At 40.9% G+C, this 24,492-nt stretch overlaps 1 long non-coding RNA gene across 1 annotated transcript; it reads left to right on the forward strand.

Moving 5' to 3' along the window:
* On the forward strand, positions 1-749 carry LOC129411754 (uncharacterized). Its single transcript, XR_008633437.1, has 3 exons — positions 1-129; positions 235-328; positions 703-749. It is a non-coding gene; the product is annotated as an uncharacterized LOC129411754 (long non-coding RNA).
* The last annotated feature ends 23,743 nt before the right edge of the window (positions 750-24,492 follow it).

A 24,492-nucleotide genomic window follows, 5' to 3' on the forward strand; every position in this document is an offset into this window, starting at 1 on the left:
TTGTACTATCAATGCGCGGATCCGCGGGTAACCCGGTTCGGATTCGCTGCGCGGACGCGCCACTGACTCAGCCGTTATCAGAACCTGAGAGAAAGAAACAACATCCACCTGTTGTCTGTGGATTTCACTGTAAGTAATAGTTTAAAAGTGAATTGTATTAGTCATCATTAATGTACATAACGTTAACGGTATATTGTGGTGTGTTTACATGTGTGACTCTGTGTGTTTTATCAGTTTTGACGAGCGCAGTAGGAAAGTTAGCGACAGAAGCAGCTGACGTGATGAAGACGATGTGAGGTCAGGAGTCAGGATAACTCCATCTCTTGAGGTAGATCCCAGTCTAAATACTATTTTTATATAAAGCTACTTATATTCTTGTATATTTTTACGATCACAGAATTGTAATTCTGCTCCGTGATCATTGGTCGTGTTTAACGGGCTCGGTTCTGGCTGGACGCCGCTCTCGGCGCTCTCCCTTCGGCTGTGGAGCGACGGTGACACCGGTGTCTGATCTGATTGTGTTTTTTAACCAGAGATAATTATTATTTGTGTAGACTAGAGTGTTGACTGTTGAGTTGAGACTAAAGTGCAGTCATGTCAGTGCCTTAATACAATAATTTAACGCAACGTGCCATAATACAATAACGTAACGTAATAAAAAGCACAACTTTTAACAACAGCTAATGTTAGCTAACCAACCAGATGACATCAGGACTCTGTCCTTCTGCTGAATGTCCCCATCAGGAGCCCTGCACACTGATCAGAATTAAGTACTTTTAATGATTTTTGTGACAGTGAAGATTTAGTTTGGAGTCAGATCTGACTTTGTCTCTAACTTGAGACGGTGCTTCAGACTTTCAGTGAGATGTTGACATGAACACTAATGTGTCACATCTGTATTACACTGATATTGACTCTGAACACCATCATAAATTGATTATTATATTTTAAATGTTGTGGTAAAAGTAAATGTAGTAGAGTATTGTGTATTAACAGCAGTGAAATACGTCTCATGTTCATACTCAGGCTGATACTAAAACAAAAGAGTTCAGTTTTACTGCGCTGAAGTATTTCCTATGAGTTAAATCATGTTTTTCATCTGTGTTTCAGAATATACTATGGTTAATAAGAAGATGGACATAACAGCCTGATAAAGACCCTCTGGAGGTAAATACTGCACTTGGATTAAACACTGTGGCCTGAAATGATCCAAACTGATATTTGTGTTTCTCTTATTTGATGTTTTACAGAATTCCCTCTGCTGGGCCAAGTTCCCAAAAATGTAGAGACAGACCCTCTGTAAGTTTACTGTATTATCCTACTTTTATTAACTTTCATAACTAAACATATGCACATTATAATCACACCTGTTGTTGTGCATATTGTTTCTTTCAGAACCTGCTGTGGTGGAGCTTAAAGACTGACCCTCTGTAAGTGCATCTCTCCAATCAAGTGTTTACCTTTCATGTTCAAATCACACAGCCACTGTCATGACTTACAATGTTCTTCACAAACCTGAACTCTAACTCCTTACAAGAATAAGAGGTGTAATGGGGTGTTTAATACACACTGGTGTCATTTCAGATGCTGTGAGAAAGGGGAAGCCCAGAGCTGGACACTGACAGACTGGATCTTCACCAGTAGGACTGAAGAGGAGCCAGACTCACTGCACCTCTGCCTCAAAACCTCTGCCTCAGACTGAAGCTAAAGACAGTGGCTCTGAAGCTCCCACACTGCACACTCTTATAAGAACAACCACCCGTCTTAATTGTTTTGTGGTGGTAAACACAAGTTAAGTTTGAGTTTGAACAGTTTGGTTTGACTACACTCTGTCTCATCTGTCCAGGCTTTTACTCATATAGCTTATATTTGTTTTTTGCCATTTAAAAAAAAAAAAAAAAACTTTGCTTAACTTGAATTATTTTTAGTAAAAACTGTAAATTGTCATTTTCATATTAAGAATGAAGCATTGGTTAACTCAAAGGGTTTATAAGTCCTATAACATTAATAATGATTATTCATGTCCTAAGATTTCTAATTAATGATTTAAATAAATATTGTTTACAATGTAAAAAAAAAAAAAAGTTTCTTTTTTTCTTAACTAATGAGATTTAGTGATAGGATATCACTGATCCAACTTTGAAATTGTTTAAGTTTATGTTTTTAAATTTAAGCCTTTATATCCTAGTTTTAATACTTGCTGTAAAAGTTTTATGTACAATTACAATGCAAATGCTGCTGGTGTATTTAGGTCAGTAGGAAGTGGATCAGTATGAAATCTGAAGCATATATTTAGGCTCCTAACGACACAATAAACAGATCCGCGGCAGATAACCCGGTTCTGAAAGCGGATCCAAAACGGGTCCTGGGCGGATCCGCGAGATACGCAGCGGATCAGCCGCGCCTCCGCCGCGGATCCGGGCTTATTTTGACGGATCCGCGGCGGAGGCGCGGCTGATCCGCTGCGTATCCGCGCGGCGGATCCGTTGCTGATCCGCTGCGTATCCGCGCGGCGGATCCGTTGCTGATCCGCGGCGATGTGCAAGTGAACTCCGATGCGGATCCGTTCTGCGGATATTTTTTGCTATGTGGGTAGCCGTTTTGTTTTGCAAAAGTTAAACATACATTTTTGGTTTTGGCCATAAGATTTGGATACGAATTATTAAAATAATTTGGTCACAAAATCCGACAGTTTGATGACCTGTGCGTCTTTTTACTGATCCGTGTGCGTAATCTGCGCGGAGCATGTTAGCATTAGCATTAGCCAGGCATGTCCAAACTATGGCCCGGGGGCCAAATGCGGCCCTCAGACAAATTTTTCTTGGCCCTCCGGCTTCCAGGTAAATTGGCCCAAATTACCTTGCATCAATTAAAAAATATTTTTTTACTGCAAGTTTTTGAAAATCTACCTAGATAAAGCTAATATTTAATATTTAGTGTGTGGTTTTAAGGATCTTAGCATGAATAAAGACTGATAGCTCATTCTAAGGTGTTAAACATGCACATATTTCAATTATTCCCTGTACTGAGCATCAGTTTATGGCCCTCAATAGGCCCTCTGCTTGGTCTGTGTTTAGATATGTGGCCCTTGATGAAAAAAGTTTGGACACCCCTGGCATTAGCGCTAGCAGCGTCCCTCGGTTGCTAGGCGACAGGGGAGCGGCTCCGAGAGGTAGACTTGTCCCATTTCCGCAACGGCCTGGCGTCCGCGGAGGCCAGTTCAAGGGCTGCAGCCTTCGCGGCCGACGAAGGACCCAACCTTCACAGCCTTCGGAGGCTGCAGCCCTTTGAATTGGGACACAGCCTCAGTCTGGTCTGATATTGTTTCGAGAAAAGACCGAGACCGGGCTCTTGTTTCCAGGGCAACGGACGCGCGTCAAGTATTTTTGTCCCGGCGTCAAAGATGCGCGTCGGGGACGTCTAAACTCAAATGCAAATGCGTCCAAATAGAGGCGTTTTTTGACGCTAACACCTGAGTCCAAAACGTTGTTCACATTAAGAATTATAACTCCAAATCCATGCGTTTTCTTGATTGATTTTTACCAACTCACTATGGAAGCAGTGCAGTCTTATATCATAAGTACCGACTACTTCACTCATGGTCCGAATAACTCCTGTAAGAACACTTTCCCATAAAGCATTGCGGCCAATGTATAATAATATGCTGCAACTCAATGTATATATAGTGCGCCATCTACTGGGAAACGCTGGAAATGCATGACAAATAAAACATCAACAAGGTTTATTATTGTAATTTATTCCAGTTCGGCGGGCCGGATTAAAAGGTACTAAAAGGGCCATAGTTTGCCCACCCCTGGTCTAGAATGTGATGATGTCATACTCCCAGACGGGGCAAGATCCATGTTTCCCTGTTGACTGAGGCCGAGTGTTGTTAAGAAGTCGCTGATACGAGACAAACCATGTGTCATTCAATAATTTGTTTGTCAGTATAAAACCAAAAATAAGACACACCCCCCCCAAAAAAAAAAAAAAAAAAAAAAAAAAAAAAAAAAACAGTTTTCTTCATTATTTGTCTCCAAAACCAAAATGAAAAAACAGATGATTTTTTTTTTTTTTTCAGTTTTCGATTTTGTGTTTAAATGAAAAATGGAAAAAACGGATAACGGCCGTTTCCCGTTTACGTGACTTCTGTGACTGTGATGTCAGTCTTTTGCACCACATACGGACTGAACCAGGACTGATCCAGGTCTGGGACCAGACCGGGACCAGAGCGGAGTCCAAGCTTTGACTCCGAGCCTCCTCAGGGTCTGAGCCTCAGCTTCAAGCTCCAGTCTGGTCCCGGTCTCAGTCTCGGTCTCAGTCTGGTCCCGGTCTCAGTCCCAGTCTGGTCCCAGTCTCAGTCCCGGTCTGGTCTCGGTCTCAGTCTCGGTTTCAGTCCCGGTCTCAGTCTCGGTCTGGTACCGGTCTGGTCCCGGTCTCAGTCCCGGTCTGGTCCCGGTCTCAGTCTCAGTCTGGTCCCGGTCTCAGTCCCAGTCTGGTCCCAGTCTCAGTCCCGGTCTGGTACCAGTCTGGTCCCGGTCTCAGTCCCGGTCTGGTCCCGGTCTGGTCCCGGTCTCAGTATCGGTCTCAGTCTCAGTCTGGTCCCGGTCTCAGTCCCAGTCTGGTCCCAGTCTCAGTCCCGGTCTGGTCCTGGTCTGGTCTCGGTCTCAGTCTCGGTCTCAGTCCCGGTCTCAGTCCCGGTCTGGTCCCGGCCTCAGTCCCGGTCTGGTCCCGGTCTGGTCCCGGTCTCAGTCCCGGTCTGGTCTCGGTCTGGTCTCGGTCTCAGTCCCGATCTGGTCTCGGTCTGGTTTCGGTCTAAACCAGGAGTAAAACAGGTCTAAACCAGGACTAAACCAGGATTAAACTAAGACTAAACCAGGACTAAACCAGGTCTAAACCAGGACTAAACCAGGTCTAAACTAGATGAAATTATGAACAAAACTGGTTCAGACTGGTCTTCTCTGGTGGGAGTTTGAAGTGGTGGTGGGAGGAGCCAAATTAACACTAAGGGAAGTTGAATTAACTTCAACCAAATCAACTCTGGCAAATAACCCCAACTCCAACACACATTTAACTTTCAAACTGTTAAAATATCACTTTTTGTGTTCAAAACAACTCTGAAATATTTCACCCTGAAATATTCACACTGTAGAGGGGGGCCCATGTGACGCTTTTTTGCCCTGGGCCCAACAAATTTCTGACGACGGGTCTGGCTTCACCTGCTTGTTTCCATGGAGACAGGTCATTTTAATGCCAATTGGTGAAACATTCCAAGCAAAAGCAAACACAACTCCCCAGAGACAAACACGTACCACCAGAAACGTTATGTAATGCTGCTTTAACTTCAAAACCGTCCTGTTTAAATCTGTTATTTTTCAGTAAACTTTGGGCTCTACGTCAAAATTTAACTTTTTAACTTTGAGACTCCAGATGTTTAGCTCTGGTTTATGTTCAATGTTTCTATAATTACTGGACCGATCCATATAAAACAATTCAGTAACAGTTTTAAAACAAAAAGTATGTAAATAAATGAATAAATAAATGAATAAATAATCAAATACCTACATACAGACGTACATAAAAGTGTAAATGTCTTTATTTACTGTGATTTACCTGCAAGTATTAAGATAAAAAAAGATAAATTATTAAAATATTTGTCACATTCTTTCTAACTAATGAACTCATTAGCATATCGTCACAGGAATCAGATCTTGATTTGGATTTCATTTTTATTGGATTTTTTTTATTGTCAAACAAACAATTAAAAAAAAAAAGCATGAAAATACTTTGTGATTTTTAAGCAAAAATAGAATAATCTGTGATGACAAGACTGTATGGAACTTTACATGTATGACGTCATCGGCGCCGTGAACCTGATAGAACTGGGAGGTTTTCAGGTTCTAGAACAGGGGTGGGCAAACTTTTTGGCTCGGGGGCCACATAGGGTTCTAAAATTTGACTGAAGGGCCGGACAGGAGACGGAACATTACGAGTTCAGAGCCCGGATCCATTGCACTCGTATTCACATACAAATTTTAGACGCGCAAGTTCCAAAACTTATGAAAAGTGAAATGAGTTCTGCCTCACCGCACGTCACAGGCGAGCCTGAGTGCTCTAAGAATCTCGGAGGAACATCAAGGAACAACAGTTCACACATGCAGTCAGACCAATCTTTCAAAATGCTTTGTGTGTTTAAGACTTGTTATAAAGTACATGTGAGTTTAACAACGTCACTTCACACCAACCAAAACTCAGATCAGTGCAGCCTTATGTCTTGAACACTTCTACCTCTCTTATGGTCCGAATACACTGCCCGAAAATGACTTTTGTCATCAGCTAGTCCAAAAGAATACTTTCCCATAAAGCATTGCGGCCAACAGAAGACGCCACACCTCAATGTATATATAGGGCACATGGATCTATTAAAATAACTGGATACAGTATTGCTGCTTGTATCTGCCTCCAGTTGACGTAGTGTCACTCACTGGTTCTACAGCGGAAAAAGTCCCATGGGCCGAGAGAAGATTTTTCTCATAAAGAGCAATATAATCACAAACTGCTCTTGTTCGGCTGACAGGTCACCTTCAACTTTCATAAATGTCAGATTTTGTGGCGATTTTTACCTATTTTTAGATCATACACTTTTTCTCAGCTCAAACTCCATCAGTTGTTTTAATTTAAAAAACGCTTTATAACTGTTTGCTTCGGCTCCGCTCTATCTCCTCTCGCTCTGATTGGTCAAAGCGATCACGTGATACACGAGCCCACGCTCCGTGCGTGTGGTCGCGGGAGAAAAGAGCACTACTGCGCATGCTCGGTCGGCCCACAGCCACCGGAAGTACTAACCGGGCTAAAGGCTAATCTTGGATCATGCGCCGTTGAGCTCGGCCCATTGACTTGAATGGTCGGCCATTTTGGAACCTGGGGGCTTGATAGTGCGCCGTTTACTAGGAAACACCGGAAATGCGAGAAAAATAAAACAATAATATTTAATTGTTATAATTAATTCAAGATCTGCGGACCGGCTTGAAAGGAGACACAGGTTATGACTTGAACACGCAGATCTTAATTTGACACAACACACGTCAGCGGTTTACTCTCTTCTCCATTGATACATATTATAAGTACAGAGCTCTCAGAAATGCCTCATTTCATATCTAAATATCTCATGTTTCCTGACATTTTAGTTTTACTATGTTCACAACTGTAATGGAATTAGTGCAGTCTTATGTCTTGAACACTTCTACCTCATTCATGGTCCAAATACATTGCCGGAAATGACTCCTGTCAATACTTTCCCATAAAGCTTTGCGGCCAACAGAAGCCGCCGCACCTCAATGTATATATAGTGCGCCATCTACTGGGAAACGCCGGAAGTGCAGGAAAAATAAAACATTAAAGGTTGTATAGAGGATTTTCCAAGGAACGAGAAATCCAGCGACTGTTTGTCCTTTTTCAAATGTTGCGCATGCGTGAAACCACCTCCCCTCCCCCACAGCTCCTACGTAGAAACACCTCCTCCCTCCTCCTCCTTACGCCACAAACAGGTTTGTTTCTAGAAAACAAGTACTCATCGCTGCACATGACTTGTAAACAACTAACTACAGTGTTGGTTAGTCAAGGCGGAGAAGTGAGGAGCGGGGAGCGGGGAGAGGAGCAGTAAGGGGTGCAGAGAAGAGTGCGCGGAGATTCAGTGCGAATGAACTAGCTACAACTACAACACGCAGCTGCAAATGGACTCTTTCTTTGCATTGAAAATTACGTTTTCAGACATAGGATATCAATCCATCTATCATTCGTTCATTTGTTTTTCAATATAAAACCAAAAATAAGAAAACGAAAAAACAACAGTTTTCTTCGCTATTTGTCTCCAAAACCAAAATGAAAAAATGGATAACGATTCGTTTTTTCAGTTTTCGATTTTGTGTTTAAATGAAGAATGGAAAAAACAGATAACGGCCGTTTCCCGTTTACGTGACTTCCGTGACTGCGATGCCGGACTTTTGCACCGCATACGGACTGAATCAGGACGGATCCAGGTCTGAGACCAGACCGAGACCAGAGCGGGACTGAGACCGGGACAGAGCTGCTCTGGTCCTCCGCGCTCAAGACCCGCGGCTGGTTCCGAGGTGGTGCAAAGCCTCCGACTGACGCATTCACACCAATGAAAATGAATCGAACTAAGAGCTTTTGGTTCAAATGGACCAGAGCGGGCCTGAGACCGAGACAAGACCAGGACCAGACCGGATGCTCAGAGCCCACGGCAGGGCCGGAGCTCGAAGCTGAGGCTCGGAGTCCACCCTGGTCCCTGTCTGGTCCCGGTCTCAGTCCCGCTCTGGTCTCGGTCTGGTCTCAGACCTGGATCAGTCCTGATTCAGTCCGTATGTGGTGCAAAAGTCCGGCATCGCAGTCACGGAAGTCACGTAAACGGGAAACAGTCGTTATCCATTTATATTCACCTGTGAATGTGGTAACACCTGAGACCAAATTGTTGTCCACATTAAAGATTATAACTCAGTGTCCATACGTTTCTTTGTTTGATTTTTACCAACTTAAAAATGGAAGCAGTGCAGTCTTATATCTTAAGTACCAACTTCTTCACTCATGGTCCGAATAACTCCTGTCAGAACACTTTCCCATAAAGCATTGCGGCCAACATAATACGCTGCAACTCAATGTATAGGCAGTGCGCCATCTACTGGGAAACGCTGGAAATGCATGACAAATAAAACATCAACAAGGTTTATTATTGTAATTTATTCCAGTTCGGCGGGCCGGATTAAAAGGTTTAAAGGGCCGCATACAGCCCCTGGGCCGTAGTTTGCCCACCCCTGGTCTATGGCTATGTTCAGACAGCAGGGCTTAATGCTCAATTTGGATTTTTTTGTAAAATCCGATGTTTTTGCGAGGTTGTTCACATTTCCAATTAAATGTGACTTTTATGTGACTCCATTGTGAACTTTAAACGGCCCAAAAGTGTCCCACATGTGACACTGGAGACACGACGACGTCAACCGCAGCGAGCGTGCTCTGTGTTTACAGAAGTTGTCCAAACATGGACGCAGCATCGAGCACCTGGAGATTTTAAAGTTCCTCTCGTACCGGAGCCAGAACATGAACAACTTACTTGTTTTAAGGAGGAGATTGAGAAGGAGAAGGACGAGGTTTTTGGTCGTGGTGTTTTGTGGGTCAGTGGCAGCGACGTCTGTTGAAAGGAACGTGTGGATGTGGAGACGGAGCCAAGAGTGTTGGCAAGGCAAGTTTATTTGTACTGCACAATTCATACACAAAGTAATTCAAAGTGCTTTACAGAATAAGAAATACATTAAAATCATAATAAAAACAAATCAAAAGAGAGAAGAGTGCAGAAGGAAAACCTTTCAGTTATTTGCACAGTTAAACAGAAATGTTTTGAGCCTGGATTTAAACAGCGTCACAGAAGAGGCCTGTCTCACATGTTCAGACTGTTCCAGGTTTTAGCTGCATGAACCTGAAACTCTGACTCCCCTTGTTTAGTCGTGACTCTGGGCACCAGCAGGAGGTCGGTCCCTGAGCTCCTCAGAGTGTGAGATGTTCATATGACACTAACATGTCACAGATGGACTTTAGTGCTCGGCCATGGAGACACTTGTACAAACAGAGCTGCTTTGATGAGTGGTGATGTGCTTCGTTTCAGTGACACGGAGTTCATTAAAAATTTTCGCCTACTTCAGCGCAGAATAGTGACATTTGTGTCTTGTTGATAACATGTAGGTCAGATGAATGAGCTTTGTCCGTTCAGACTGAAGTCGCATGTCAAAAGATCAGATATGTATCAGTTTTAGGAGCACATATCCAAGTGTCCTGAGTCACATTTGAAAAAATCAGATCTGTGTCTTTCACTGTCATTAAAAGATCAGATACAGGAACATAGGGGCCAAAAAAATCGTATTTGGGTCACTTCAGGCTGTAGTGTGAACGCAGACTAATTGTTTATGGAACAAACCATTCTGCACTGGAGCTTTGTAACACTTTATTTTGTAATTGTGTTTTTATACGTGTTTTGTGGATGAATGAATAGTGGAACCTGCCTCTCAAATCTGCAAATCAAATTTACCTACACGTACGAATAAAGCAACCTAACCTCTAATCTAACCTAACTTCACTGGGTCTTAAAAGAGTAAAAAAAAATAACAGTACAGGTCTACGAGGGTTAAAACTGTAGTCTTTAAACAGAAAGTTATCCTTACTGGAAAATGCAAAAATGAGCAAGGCACAAACCCGAGGCACTCCCAGTGAATATATTAAAAGTCCTTTATTGCATGAAGAGACACCAACATGTTTCAACCAGCGAGATGATCTTCGTCAGGGCAAAGTGGTAGAAACAAGACACACCAGATGTCATTAAATACAATCAATTAATCACATGACAACATCACATGACAATAGGAAAAAGACAACGAGCAACCCCCAAAACAAAAAAAGTTTGAGCAGCCATGAGGAATATATAAGTGATGAGCAGCCCCACCAAACCACAACAAGAATAACAGGACATGCTGGAGGAAAATCGGTGTGTCCATCACATATGCAGTACACGGTTTTGGGAAGGTTATTTTTAAAATGTTTTCCCCTACAGATTACAGATTACATACCCCAAAATGTAGTTTGTAATGTAATCCATTAAATTACTTAAAGTGAGTAACGTAATCTGAATACTTTGATTACTTGATTTGCTGTAGAGAAGCAAAGACTCAGATATCGTAACATGAGATGTTTTATCTGATAAAAGAAAATAAAAAGCCCAGACTTTATTTAACCAAATTAAAAAATATTATTGATAGAAGACGAGGAAACATGGCACAGCATGGTTTAGTCCTGTTAAATCCTGCTTGAAACAGAGTTTAGACCTGGTTTTAGTCCTGATTTAGTCCTGGTTTGGACCTGGGTTTAGTCCTGGTTTAGACCAGATTTAGACCTGGTTTGGACCTGGTTTTAGACCTGGTTTAGTCCTAGTTTAGACCCTGTTTAGACCTGGTTTGGACCTGGTTTTAGACCTGGTTTTAGTCCTGGTTTAGACCTGGTTTAGTCCTAGTTTAGACCCTGTTTAGACCTGGTTTTAGACCTGGTTTGGACCTGGTTTTAGACCTAGTTTAGTGTCCGGCAATGAGTGGAATTATTGAAAAAAAAAAAAATAGCCCAAAATGTGAAAACAGTGAAAACAGGAAAATCCCTCTGTGTAATCCATTTATTTCAATCAAGTAACTGTAATCCAATTACCACTCACTGAAACAGTAACTGTAACTGAATACAGTTACTCATCATTTGTACTCTGGTACATGTAATCTGTTACTCCCCAACATTGGCAGTACATAGACAAGTACTACATTACCACAGAATGTCGTTTACAATGAAGAATCATCTGAAAAAGTGACGTTTCAGAGGAACACTGAATAATCCAAATCATCATTAAGGCCCAGATGTCGTGTGGCCTTTAAGGTTACAGTCCAGAAAGTTTATTTTTTTGACAATTAACGGAGTCCGTCGCCCCCTCTGTTGTTTGGAGGGACCACCTCAATTTCCACGACTTTTAAGAGGCCGACTCTACATTGAGTAGAAGATTGAAAGTGTAGGGCCATTGGGTAATTGGGGTTTTTAGTTCTAATAGCGTTTTTATGTTTACAAAAGTGATCCTTGAGTCTCCCATTTGTCCGCCCTATACAGAAGCACCCACAGTTACATAGTTAGAGTTGTTTTTTTGTCTCATCTCTGTGCCATATATTCCTTCAGTTCAGCATCTACCCAACCAGATCCTGTTTTCCTCACTGTTTTTTTTTTTTTTTAAGGAGCATGTTTATTACTTCTAAAATCAGCCTATTCAAAGTTTCAGCTGAGGTCAAGTACAAGTTAACCATTTTCATATTTTGGAGGTGGTCTTTAAAAGGAAGATACAATATAATTTTAAAATAATGCATTTTGGAGATTTTGTTTTATTGCACCTTTTTAAAGCAGATTTATACTTAATGAGAGTTTTACTGGTGGCTGCCAAAAAAGGAATAACTCGAAAATGGCTCAGACAGGAAACACCTACAATAAATGAATGGATTGACTTGATATATATTACATTTAAGCTGAAGCTACAGAGTGATATATTTGAAACTTATTGGTCAAAACGGTTGAAGTATGTAACGACAAAAAGACCCGACTTTGTATGACGTAGTTATGTTTTTATATCAACCCCCACTGTCTTATTTTGTTTTGTTTTGTTCTTATTGTTTGAATGTTGTCTATTTTTAATGTATGTCCTTATACAAGATGAAAATCCAATAAAAAGTGAATGACAAAAAAAAAAAGAAAAAAGTTTCAGCTGCATGATCAGGATTGTCACTCATCAGTGTTGTGTTTGTGTTGAAGAATGAGGCTTGTTTTAACTCCACAATCCTTTTTAATGCAGCGTTGTTGTACAAATACCACTACTGCTTCTGTTTCCAACTCAGAACATATAACTCAGCAGCGCCCCCATGTGGCCCACACCGTTACAGCTCCTGATCATAACAATCAGGACCATTTCAACTCATATTGTGAACAAAAAATCCTCAAAAAGTTATGTTCATGAAAATGTTTGTATGACCTTTTTACTTTTATTTTGGGTTCTTCTTTAGGAACTCTGGTTTTCCTTTCTAGTGCTGCTAGATTGTGATCGCTACAGCCGACTGGTGTTGTGTCGAAATGGGCTGCCCCGTCGAAATAAGCTACCTTACGTTTTTCCGTTCACAGTTGTATAGATCCAATAAAGCCAAACCCAAACCTTGACCTTCCGAGGTTTACAACATATTTCTTTAGATTAGAGACGTGAGTTTGATGCTGTTTGCACACGGTGATCACACTTTATACATTTAGTTATGTCAAATTTCAATTTATTGATATGAATATGTGTAGGTAGTAGGGATGGGCATTCAGTGATCGATCGTCGGAAGAATTAACGATCGAATATCGATTAATCATTAACGTTTTTTTAAATAATATGTATTAACATTATTATCATTATTATTACTATTACTAATCTGCATGAATAAACTCAACTTTACAACATATAAATATAACGACTCTAGAACCACATCAGCTGTTTGACATTATAATGTGTTTAATGCAGCTTTGCACAAATCTCACAGAAACTAAACTTAAAACCGCATGGCTAATTTGCATAAACTAAGGGGAGGAAAAAAAACGCTCTTGTGCGCTGATGCGGTTCAGCTTCTGTCGAACTAAAGGACACGACTGAGTGGAATATGAGTGTTCTTTCTGTGACAGAGGGGTGTTGATGCTGAAGGTGAGTCTGTTCTGTGTGTGATGTTTTCACAGATCGTACGTGTGCAGGTTTAGCGCAGCTCTTTATGTTGCGGTAACCGTGATACTGCGTTTACGTGCACCATGACGAAACCGAGACACTGATGTGCAGTAAACAAACTCACTGAGTCGTACAGTGTCTCCAAGGAGCCAGAGCCCAAACGTGGGACTGACGCCGCAACTCCAGTGTTTGTGTCAGACGCAGCTTCATATTTACACACAAAAACCTACATTCGGTTTGTCGATTAGAAATGAACAGAATCAACGAAATTCTTAATAATCAATTATCGATTAGCCGATTAATCATGCCCATCCCTAGCAGGTAGTTTATTTTGACAGTCGTATTCCGCTCAATTTAGCCATCGAATAATGTCCCACTGTAGAATCACCATTATTCACTCATTTATATGAATATGGGCAGCGGTAGCAAATCATGACAGGCCAATATTTTCTATCAAATAAGTCATCCACTAGAGTTGACATGCCTCACTTTTGTGATACTGGGGACACTGAAGATGGGACAATTCCTGCAATTCAATTTTATTTATAAAGTGCCAATACCAATGGACTTGTCTCTTAGTTGTGATGGATAAGGACAGAAAAATGGACAACAGAAGAAACATTCTAACAAATATTTATTTCAAAAATATATACACACGATCCAGGGAGAGAAATGTATCCCGTCTGTGATGCCTGTACGAGGACACACGCCACCTCCAGTCGAGCTTTAACGCCTCTTCAGGATGTGTCTTGATAGACGTGATGTCTCCATTCTTCAGAAACTCTTCTGAAAACTTCAAAATACAACTTTAGGTATTCAGTTACATATGACTGGATAAATATAAGAGAAAGGAATTACTGGAAACACTGAATCTTTACTATTAAATCTAAAATCCTGCAGCTACAAAATAAAATATGATATAATGAAAATGATAACGAATCAAATATTGAATCCAAACTATTCAATTGTCTAACGTAGGTATTCTTCTGCAAATCGAACACGTACATGTCGTTGCTTACATGCGTAACAGATCAAAACACACAATAAAATCAATACACTTTAAAAACTTGCTTACGTCAGTGTTGAACCTGTCTGTGTTGTGTTGTTCTGTCTCGGGAGCTTAAATTGATGGCTACATCATTTCGACAGGACACTGACACAGATACAGTTTTGCTACAAAGATCACCAGAGTTGGTAAAAATATGATCAGTCAGACTCGATGTTTTTGTGCCGTCACTCGTGCAGTATATTCGAGTCGGTGTAGTCACAAGTTGTATTGAACCACATGCTTTTGAAAATAGAGTGAAGTTTATTTCTGTAAGGACACTGTAAGGAGTTCCAGTCGATATTTAAATCTCCCAGAAGACAGATTTCATTTTGACTGTCACATGCGTTGTCTATCACAGCACATAATGGGCCTGATCTTGCTGGAGGCTGGAGTGGGACGGTACAAGTACATATACAGTATGGTGATGGAATCTGAACCAATCTGTGACTGCTGTGGTATTTAAAAGCTCTGCCCGTGTGGGTAAAGTCTGCAATCTTTGCCTCATCACAGGCAGCAAACCAGAGTGTGGGGAAAAGTTATAGATGTGACAATAAAACAGCTCTGGAGCCCCACGATGCAAGTACTTTTATAGCTTTCTCGTTTAAGACCAGTGTCTCTCCTGCGTTCCCCGTCCCACAGCAGATTCGCTGCTTTCTCACTCCCGCTCCCGTCTGTCCCTGCAGTCCACTCCCACAGACTCACCTGAGGTACGAGTGTCCACCGCTGCTGCCTCCGCTCACTTTCTCGTCTCTCTGCATTTGGTCCCACACAGGTGGAAGTCTCGTGGATTATGGAATACCTTTATTGTCATATAAATGTTTCTGATGTTACAGCTTTGTGCACAGATATGATACGTGCGTCTGTTCCGCTGTCACAGCCTCGAGCTGTCAGTGAATGTGCTGGTCCCTGTCCTGAGTCCGGCCGCGAGAATGTGAAGAAATCAACATCGCAGCATTAGGACACAGACAGACTTTGCATTGGGTGGACAGTAACAACAGCAAAGCAGCACTAGTATTAAATGTGGAGTGTGTACTTAAATCCACAATACTTCAGTATTAGACACCATCAAATCCATTCTCATCTTAACTGGTTTATGCTCTTGTCCATAAATTGAAGCCCACCACCCCTTGCATTTCTGTCTTTCCTATATATACTAGATCCTTGTATATTTAACTAGAAAAGCAGTCAGAGAGCGCAGACCTCCGCCAAGGACTACCCCCATGTTTTATATAAATTGCGATAAAATCAGTCTTCTGGATCAGATCCGGATCAGCCTTTGGAATATGAAAGAGGATCCCATTGTCCATCCCTGAGTCAAATTTCATGGGGTTTGGTCAATAATTAATGGAGATATTGAGAAACAAAATTTTTGGCCCCATTTACCACAATGTTAACTAAAATTTCAAAGTGATCCAGAATCCAGGATTTCTTCCGGATCAGCCCCAAAATGAAATCAGTTCTTCCTTTTCACATTTCCAGCAAATCCTGAAAATTTCATCAAAATCGGTCCATAACTTTTTGAGTTATGTTGCTAACAGACAAACAAATAAACAGTCAAACAAACAGACAAACAAACAGACAAACGCCGGCAAAAACATAACCTCCTTGGCAGAGGTAATGAAGAATCTTCAAATGTGGAGTCTCTGCGGGAGCTAGAACATGTAAATTTCAACATAAAACATGATCATAATCTGTGGTCCCCCACCTGTGACTCTATAATACACTTTTTATTTGTTCATATACATTTATTCCTTATTTATTAAGTCTGATGTGTTATTAGACTATTATTACTGTATATCAGGGGTGTCCAAACCTTTTTCACCAAGGGCCACACATCTAAACACAGACAAAGCAGAGGGCCGATCGAGGGCTGTAGACTGATGCTCAGTACGGGGAATAATTGTTTTCAGGTTTAACACGTTAGAATGAGTCTTTATTTATGCTAAGATCATTAAAACCACACACTAAATATGAAATATTAGCTTTACCAAGGGAGATTAAAAGAAAAAAAAAAAAAAAAACTTGCAGTAAAAAATAATATTTTTTAATTGATGCAAGGTAATTTGGGCCAATTCACCTGGAAGTCTGAGGGCCTCATTTGGCCCCCGGGCCATAGTTTGGACATGCCTGCTGTATATAGTTACCCAAAAATAGTACAGTAACATAGTCGTACGAAAACATGAATTTCAAAAATAGAACACAGGTTTTATTTAAATAAACATTTAAAGTAGGTGTATTTGCATTTGAACGCAAATGTTTGTCCCTATATTATGCAAATTTGACTTGTGAGCTCTTAGTCGTGTTGAAATGCTGTTACTACATCAAAAACATACAACATACATGTGTTTTGTTTCATTCACACAAGTTCAAAATGCTCTGTTCCCCACCTTGTGATGTCATCAAGTGGTAGTTTTAAAGTTTACAGCCATTTTTAGCCTCAGTTGAACTGATTTATTCGACTATACGTTAGAATAACTTGAACTTTGAAGGTGCATTGTGTAACTTTTCTGGTGGAGGCTTTTCTGTTTTTCCTAGCAACATACTTTTAATCCTATGTGAGGGTTTTTTTTTTAACTGAAGTAACAACACTTTTACTTGAATAAAAGTGGTGTTTCGTCTTCTCATTGTGACTAAATCTACACGTGACAAGAACTTTATGTTGACCATTTGTGATTCTAGCACCAATCCTTCAGATATAATGTTGTTTTTTTGTGTGTCAATACTTTAAAAAATAAACATTTTATTTGGTTATTTGGTTTGAGTTATACAAAAATATATATTTTTTAATTTATAAAAGGTTGTTACATTCACTTTTGCACACATACAATAAAATTTTATAGGTTTTTTTTTTTTTTTTAACAACGGTAAATCTGCAATACCAAGCAGCACTAAACCCACAGCAGTGTGAATAAAAAACACGTTTGAGTCACGTTTAAGAAGAGAAGAATAAAACGATGGAGAGAACAGAAGAGAAGAAGGGGAGAAGAAGAAGACGGGGAAAAATTACCTAAGAAGTATCTATACATTTTACTTGAGTATTGTACTTTTACTTTTGTACTTCGTTACTTTCCACCACTGTATTTTAGCTGCAAAACTTTTCCAAATTCTCACTAAAATGAATGGGATCCCCGTTTAACCAGAAATGTCACCACAAGAAAGTGCGATTAGGAGCATTTAGAGACAAAAATAGACGAGGATGAATAATGTGAATAACCCTGAATGAAGATCTCAGAAAGACTCCAACCAAACCCTGCTAAGATCAGGGTGGTGAATCCTCCCAGATTTGCATAAGAGAAGGAATTATGCTCAGACTCCGATCCCTGCTTTTTCATACTGATCCTCGAGCTCAAGTCCTCTGCACAGATCTGCGTCTTTCTGTGAGTAGATTCCATATTTGTCCAAAATCTATAGAGCGTTTGAGCTGCGTATGTATCTATGTGCACAAACAAAAGAAAAAACTAATAAGATTTTTTTTTAAAAAGGAAAAAAGCTTGATATTGTATGATATGACAGGTTAGACTATTACTTACCCCAAATATATATTAGATTTTACAAAAAAATTAATAAAATAAAATTTGTAGCTTAAAAGGTGCGCTGTGTAACATTTGTAGTGGAGGTTGACCTGCTTGCATGTTATTGCTTTGTCTAGAATGTTCCATAATATAGATTAAAACTGTCTATCAGTATGGAACATTCCAGGCAGAGCAATGACATATCCATAAAAACAAGCAGGTGCCAAACCCTTCACCAAAAAAGCTGCACTAACGTCTGTTTGAAGACGTAGATAAGACGAGCTAAAGTCCCACTAAACAGAATGGCAAGATTCATCTTTAACCCATCAGCTTTTTTGTTTTCATAGTATAAAACGTGTTTGAAACATCTCAGAGTTGGGCAGCGTCGACAGGATCTGTTTCATGAATGTTCTGTCCCCTTTCATCAAAGTGTAGTTAAACTCTCACTGGATGTCTGGTGGTTTTTTGACTTTTATTTGACTGAATGTTAGGCTGAACTTGGTACTACAGACGTACATTACCTAAAACCACATGGATTAAAGTTTTCCATCCATGAGCGTGTGGGAGCGAGCCTGCGGGCGCGAGCCGGCGGGAGCGAGCGGGCGCGAGCCCGCGGGCGGGAGCGAGCGGGCGGGAGCGAGCGGGCGGGAGCGCACACACACACACAGACCCATACAAAGACACACAGACCCATACACACACATAGACACGTACGCTCAGCGGGCACATTTGAAAAGCGTGTGCACTAGTCACTCACTCCCGCTCACGTCACACACTGCTATAGGAGTTAGACACACTTCTCACAACAATAATATTAATAATAATAATAATGATCGAAAGAAAGGCCGATTTGAAACAATGAACAGGTGAACAGTCAGTCACTGAAATAAATGTGCACTAAAAACTTAGGCCCCATCCACACTAGTTTATGTTCGAGTCGTTTTGGTTGTGGGTGCAGTGTTCGTTCACACTAATCCGATTGAAAACGGCTCCAGAGACAGAATGATCTGGTGCCTCCAGCTCCCACGAATTAAAACTGAGTACAGATCTGATCCAGCACTGTGTGGACGTCTGAAAACACTGAGAAGAGGCTAGAATATCTGTCCATTCATAAATACGGTCTGTGTGTATACGACCTGTAGACGTATAATCTCTGAAAAATTTTACACAAATCATCTCCAACACAACAGAAACACAGAACAGACTCACCATCAGTAGAACACCCCTCTGTCACAGAAAGAACACTCATATTCCACTGAGTCGTGTCCTTTAGTCCGATAGAAGTTGAACCACATCAGCGCACAAGGAGCGAGCTGTTTGTTTGAGTGCTGAGTTTATGCAAATTATCCATGTGGTTTTAAGTTTCATTTCTGCAAAACATAAACAAAAATGTGCAACACTGTGTGGATAGGGAAGACTTGTGGACACAGAAACAGCGTGTGGACGCAGTATTCGTTTCCGATACAGTGATACGCGGATTGGTTTCAGTGTAAACGTAACCTTAAGGTTTCATAATTTTTTATCCAATTAATAACAATAGTACGGTCTAACCTTAGCTTGAATTATTGTTACATGATGTAAAGGTGTCGGGGCTCACAGGATAATGGACGACACAGAGTTTGTGTTGTGTGCGTTGCTGAGGTGGGTCTGCGCCCATGACGCAACACACAAAAAAAAATCAGTCAGATGATGTTTTTTCACTTTAATCCATGAAACTATCTAGGATGCTGCCTTACTATTCACCACCAAAAAGATAAAGTCACAGTCTATGAGCTTTAACAAACAACACGCTGTTTAGATTTTTCAAGTCACTGTCATCTGCACATCAGTGTGAAGCACCTCGTCAGCCAGATGTGGAAATAGTGACTGCTACAACAGGCTGGACTGGAGGGACGTCCCTGGGGGGATTCTGTGCCAACGAATGGTGAAAGTGAGGACCAGAGCACGACGACCATCGTTTTGTGAGGATTCATGTGGTTTGGAGGGACGTAGTCAAGGCGGGGGGCAAATGTTGTCAGGGCGGCCGCCTGAACTATAAAGCGCTGTAGGAAACACTGCCCCAATCACGGACTCGTCCCTCGTGAATATTAAAGAGCCGAGCCTCCGTGTAGCTGCACATGTAGCAGCCGAATGTAAACACACACAAATTGTGTGAACTCACTCGTGCACAGACCTGCACTGAACCGAACATCCCGAACTGAAACGGTTTAGCACGAACACATGAACCGTTACATCCTACTGTTCCGTCACACTCTGTGGATAAATGCAAAGGCCAAGTGTCATTAAAACAGCAAACATTTAGAATGTTCCAGACAGAAAATCACACAAAATACTAAAGGAGCCTGATACAAAACTTAAAGAGATTCTTGGTGGACATTTGAATATTAGGAGCGTCGTGTCAAAGACTGAGCAACTGCAGCATCTGCAGCATCTACTAACAAACTCTAATTTGGATTTTTTGTGTCTGTCAGAGACTCGTTTTAAAACCATCAACTCCAAAGAGTGAATACTATGTACTTGGGAATATAATATTTTAAGATGTGACAGGAAAAAGGGAAAAGGAGGTGGAGTAATGACATATGTAAAAGATACATTTCACTGCAAATTGAGTCATTTGAAATGTGGAAATGTGGAGTGTGATGTTTTTAAAAGAATGTCAGAGTGCATGGTTTGATTGTAAATGGATGGATACTTGGATGTATTTGGATCAAATTTTGTCATTGTATTGTTTGTTAACCTGCCCGGGGACAACAGAAGGAAACTAGTTTTAGCTAAATCTGGTGTAAAACATCTTTTCTTTTATGAGATTAATGTATTTGCACATGGTCCCTGTTAAAATAAAAAAAAAAATAACTAAAACTAAACTAGACATAACAATAAATATTGACCACAGGTGAATCCAAGCAGTTAGAAAAACATGAAAACCTGTCACATACATTCTAAACTGGAATCTATTGTATTATTTATATAAATTAACAAAATGCATTTGTTCTGCTTCAGGATGTCTGAAATGAAGGGATACCTGACACTGTTTTTCCTCTCCTTTGGTAAGTGTCTGTGTTTCTAATCCTAAAATACGAGATAAAAGACAGAACGACTCAATAGCTCAGGAAATTCATTCAAACTGATGCAGTTTACTGTAGAGTCAAAACTCAAAACTAAATACTTTTGTTATTGTCAAATAAAATATATGGAAGGAGTACTCAAAACAGATAAAAAAAAAAAAAAAAAAAAATTCTAAGTTAATTTTTTTTCCTCTCTTGCCTCTCAGGGCTTCTGTAAAAATCAAATCAAGAGCTGGTCTCAGCCTTGAGTGAGACAGAAGGTTATTGCACACACTGGCTCAGGGGAAAATGACATTTGCAAAAAACTTTAACAGACAAATGACCAAAGTCGATCAGTCGTGATGGTCCAAATGAAACAGGGCCTCGAAAAACATTTCAGCTTTTCAGGAAGTAGGTTTGTATATCATGTTTCAACAAAGCACTATGAAGAATTTGTGATTAAAATAATAAAGATGGTTTAGTGCCCATTACATGTCATGTTCATCATCATGTTCTTTTTACAGGGAGGGCGTGCAGCCTGAACTTTTACTGGTTTAAAACAGTTTAAAACAGTTTAAAACAGTCACAAATATCACAAGAATCCATCTTGCTGCTGTTAAACTAAAAGGTCACAGAGGTTGAATCTGTGCATTTTGCTGTGTGTCTTCAGGGAGTATTCTTGTGTCATGCTCTCGGTTCCCTCATCGTCGGTACGACTACATCAACACTGTGATGACATGGCACGACGCTCAGCAGTACTGCAGACAGAAGCACTCAGACCTCGCCACTTTTGAATCCATGGAGGAAGTTCAACAACTCCAGCCAACTATTTCTTACTCCTGGGCCTGGATAGGTCTGATAGATGACCCAAGCTCCTGGAAAGTTATGGGAAAAGAACCCAACTCCTGGAGATGGTCGGCCACAGGTGACCACAGCCAAAGTGGATATCAGAACTGGCACTTTGAACAACCAGACTACTGGGACCTCACTGAGACCTGTGCTGTGATGACTATATATGGAACGTGGAGCGACAAAGGCTGTGACCAGGAGGTCGGCTTTGTGTGCTTCACAGGTAAAACTGACCCGAGGTTCAGTAACTCTTTATCAAATCTATGTTATTTTAAAATGAGCTTCATTAGAACTAAAGAGGAGGGTGAAGGGGGAGGAGGGGCAGGGTCTGGAGATATAAGGAACAGTGTCATTGGTCTAACAGGTTTCCACATTTCAAACTCCGCCCCTGCAGACAGGGGTTTGTATCAGAAGCACCTGGCTGTAATCAGAGTAGTGCTGTGTGATGTCACCAACTACTGGAAATCACCAAGGCCACTGAAGAGTAGATCAGAAACTAAGATTGAGGCATTTTTGACCTGAAAACTGAATAGCTGAAATCTTAAGAAAGTTGACAAAAAAATGACCAGGAACAGCAGACAGGACTATTCAAACACCATACACAGTTTAGGAGCAAAAAAAGTGGAAGTAATGTTGTCTAAACATCTCCTCCTCTGGTTTCATTTTGGTAGAGAATCCACCGAGTTCAGTGTCATATCACTACATCAGCACCAGGTATACGTGGAGTGGGGCTCAGGCGTACTGTAGACAGCACCACACAGACCTGGCTGTCATCGAGAGCTCCACCCAAAACACCGACGTCCTCGAGAGCCTCACAAATGAAGGCTGGATCGGGCTGTACCGTGTGCCCTGGACCTGGTCTGACAACAGCACCAGCTCCTTCAGGAACTGGAGAGATCTAAGCCCAAACTATCCCCATTCTCAGCACTGTGTTGCTGAGAATACAGAGCATCTGTGGGACGATGACGACTGTAATGTGCTGTATCCTCTGATCTGCCAAACAAGTGAGTGTAAAGGTTGTGGACAAATGTAGTAAAGGTCTGATATTATGCATCATTTTTGGCAGAGTACCACCTGCTGGTCTCAATAGAGATGTAGTGGTGTAAAAAATATAGGTAGTTGAGCTCTTGCTGGACTTGAAGTAACAATCGGGGCTCTTCTGAGATACCGAGTGGGCAGATAAATCTTAGTAAAATGAAAGAAGAGATTCGAGGAACTGCGGTATGCTCAGCTATAATTTAATTTCATGTCAAACGCCAATGCGTTTGAACTTGTGTCTTCATGGGCATGTCTACATGTCTACATGTCTACATGTCTACATGTCTTCATGTCTTCATGTCTTCATGTCTACATGTCTACATGTCTTCATGTCTTCATGTCTTCATGTCTTCATGTCTACATGTCTACATGTCTTCATGTCTTCATGTCTTCATGTCTACATGTCTACATGTCTTCATGTCTACATGTCTACATGTCTACATGTCTCATGTCTCATGTCTCATGTCTACATGTCTACATGTCTTCATGTCTTCATGTCTACATGTCTACATGTCTTCATGTCTTCATGTCTTCATGTCTACATGTCTTCATGTCTTCATGTCTACATGTCTTCATGTCTTCATGTCTACATGTCTTCATGTCTTCATGTCTTCATGTCTACATGTCTTCATGTCTTCATGTCTACATGTCTACATGTCTTCATGTCTTCATGTCATGTCTCATGTCTCATGTCTTCATGTCTCTTCATGTCTACATGTCTCATGTCTACATGTCTTCATGTCTCATGTCTTCATGTCATGTCTGTCATGTCTCATGTCTTCATGTCTACATGCATGTCTACATGTCTACATGTCTACATGTCTTCATGTCTACATGTCTTCATGTCTACATGTCTACATGTCTTCATGTCTACATGTCTTCATGTCTTCATGTCTACATGTCTGTCATGTCTACATGTCATGTCTACATGTCTCTACATGTCTACATGTCTTCATGTCTACATGTCTTCATGTCTTCATGTCTACATGTCTACATGTCTTCATGTCTTCATGTCTACATGTCTACATGTCTTCATGTCTACATGTCTACATGTCTTCATGTTCATGTCTTCATGTCTACATGTCTACATGTCTACATGTCTTCATGTCTACATGTCTTCATGTCTTCATGTCTTCATGTCATGTCTACATGTCTTCATGTCTACATGTCTACATGTCTTCATGTCTTCATGTCTTCATGTCTACATGTCTACATGTCTTCATGTCTTCATGTCTACATGTCTATGTGCCCTGATGAAGGTACTACCGTCCAAAGGGGCATGGTTAAGACCTGGGACAGGCTTGTGGAGGGGCGGGACTAGACACGCCTCCATGCAGCGCTGGAGGAACAGTTTCACACCCACAGCGGCGCACGTGTGGCAACATGTAAATAGTGCTAACCTCATAACTAAACAAATGGCACAAACAGCACGTTTTAACATAGTCCTACATAAAGTTGTAATCAAGACCGCACTAATTAAGACGAAGACCTGTCCAAGACCACACGGTCCCAAGACCAGGACAAGATCAAGACCTCTGAGGGTCGAGGCTGAGACAAGACCGAGACCATGGCCCATTGAGACCAAATCAAGACCGTCTTTGTCATTTCCTACATTTATTTGCATGTTACAGTTATTTTGGCACAGATATATATCAACGGTTTTATTAATCTATTTCC

This window comes from Boleophthalmus pectinirostris, unplaced genomic scaffold (genome assembly GCF_026225935.1).
Source record: "Boleophthalmus pectinirostris isolate CB_2022bp ecotype Guang Dong unplaced genomic scaffold, ASM2622593v1 HiC_scaffold_6, whole genome shotgun sequence".
Lineage (NCBI taxonomy): Eukaryota > Metazoa > Chordata > Actinopteri > Gobiiformes > Gobiidae > Boleophthalmus > Boleophthalmus pectinirostris.